We start from the raw sequence: 2,493 nt of genomic DNA on the forward strand, positions 1-2,493 counted from the left end.
GCAGGGAAGGGGTAAGGACTGGAAGAGGTGGGAGGAGAGTTGTTGCACTGTGGGGATTGTAGTCAGTGTCATGAAATAAAACGTGTGTGAACTGTTGCATGTGAAACGAATCTGCTTTGTAAAATCACACCTGAATCACAATAAAATGTTAAAAAAAAAAAAAAAAAAAAAAAAAAGGTCACCAGGCCTTTCTTCAGAGAACCACTGCATGGATTCAAACCGCCAACCTTTTGGTTAGTAGTTGAGTGCTTAAGCGTTTGCACCGCCCGGGGACTCCTGTGCCACCCATAATGACCCTTTGCCAACCCCCCCCCCCCCCACTCTTCTGGCTGCCCAGAGATGAATGTGCTGCAGACCAGCCATTCACCAGGGCTGAACTCGCCGACGCAGGGCTTGCGTTTGCGCAGCGAGCGCGCACCGGGGCCTCTCACAGCCACGCCACAGTCACCACCAGTTGAACTCAACGGAGCTGGTCTCGGCTTTGCGCTGGGACTGGGGATAGTCGCTGGGAGCGGCGCGCCAGAGGTCAGCAAACTGGTGTCTGCAGAGCCGTGCCGCAGCTCCCACACACCCTCGGGAGAAAGCTGGGGGCGTCTGGGGGTGTAGGGCGTAGCGAAGAGACATTCCCTCCAGTTACCACTTCTAGGGGAAAAAAGAGGTTCCTCCGTGGTCGCGGAGCCTGGGTGTTCTCTGCACACGTGGCCCTCATGACCACCCACCTGGTCAGGGAGCTCTGTGTCTCCCAGTTCGCCCCCGAGTCACCCCGCCTGAGTTAGCAAGTAACAACCCAGGGCGCCCAGCGAAGGTGGGGTTTCAGATAAACAACAAATAACCGTTTGGTGGTTTGGTGTAAGTACGACCTAGGTGATCTCTGGGACATTCTTACACTGAAAAAGAATTCCTTGTTTATCCGAAATTCCATCGAACTGGCCACCGTCTAGTGTTACCTGCCACCTGCCGCCAGGGTCATATTTGGGAGTAAATTGTACAGACTGCAACTGCACCATCTCTTCCTCTTGTGTCATTTTTGGAGGACGTTCGCACCGTACAGAAAGTCCCTGTCTCGCGGGATGCAAATGAGACCCGGTCCCAGAAAAAGGAAATGGCTCGGAAAGCGGTTAGAAAACACCCCCAGGGGATCCGAGACGCGAGCTCCGTCTACCGAGGATCGCACTCTCCCTAATTCATAACAGTGTCTTTTCAATCCTGGACTAGAATTGGAGAAGTCAAGACTCCTTGGAGACAGGCCCCTCCGCCAGCTGGACGCCCTCGGTGCGTTCTTGGTGCTACCGTGCCCTCCAGTGGTCGGCCGAGGAACCACGCGCCGTCTCCACAGCCTGGCTGAGCCCGTTCCTTTGGCGAGGTGACGGCCACGCCCTTGGGCTGTCAGGGGCTGGGGCGGTGAGGAGGGATCAAAGCCACCAGGCACAAATCCAAGTGCGCGACAGGGAAACAAAGCTCTTCCCTGTCGCTGTGAAGTTCAGACAAGGCAAAAGTTCTATTTTATCTCCCATGCCAACGTGTGACGCATCTGCTGACCCAATTTTACAGATGTTCTCTTCAAAATGGAAGGGGCTTTGTGAATATTTTTCTCTATCAAGCTGTGGTGCTAGAAACATTAAAAAAAAAAAAAAAGCCCTTACAATACACTCAAAAACTGTTTGGTTCACAATTGATTCATATTCTCCCCCTTGGCTTAAATGGATGGGGTGGGGGTGCAGGCGAGCTGAAAGCACTGGCATTAGGGCCCACCCACCCCATTGCCTGGTCCCTCCAACCTAGCAAGTGTTGCTTCATTTCCTAGGAAGGGCAGCACAGGTGATCCATTAGTGAAAGCAGGCAACTCCCATAACCTGGTTAATTTTTACGTGTGTAGCTCGGAGCACAAAGTTCTCCACTATAGCATACCTTTGATTTGAAAGCAATTCAAGAATAAAGAAAAACGAGAACTATACCCCAAGAAGGGTAAGCGCTTAGTCCTCACGCATACTCTCTCTCTCACACACACAGTTTGAACCTTGCAGTTACAGATAAAGACAGTTTTCCAACCCTCAGCCCCTGCTTACACGACTGCTATTACATCTCTGGTTTCTCTCAACAGCGGGCCAGCCAACCAGCCAGGCTTCTTCCTTCCTCTCTGGAGACTGTCCCTGCAGAGCACGTTGAGAGACATGTCACTGCCCAGAAAGGCACTTCTACGCTCAAATGCAACTCACAGCGACCATGGAGCACGCGACTCCTTCAGCAAGGGCACAGTGTAGCCGCTCCAGGAGGAACAGGTAGAATATTTGGGGACAAATCTACTGCAGTATCAAGATCTGTGTAATGGCTTCATTTCCAGAGCACGAAACAGGACTGGCACAGCAGCAAGAATGGTATACACGATGACAGTGACAATTTCAATATGATTTATTCATATACTCACTTGTACTGGACTTAACACAAATGCCAAGGCACTGCCATCGGGTCGATTCTGACTCACAGGACGCCCAC

Source organism: Orycteropus afer, unplaced genomic scaffold (genome assembly GCF_000298275.1).
Source record: "Orycteropus afer afer isolate SDZICR_OR568_19922 unplaced genomic scaffold, OryAfe1.0 scaffold01384, whole genome shotgun sequence".
NCBI lineage: Eukaryota > Metazoa > Chordata > Mammalia > Tubulidentata > Orycteropodidae > Orycteropus > Orycteropus afer.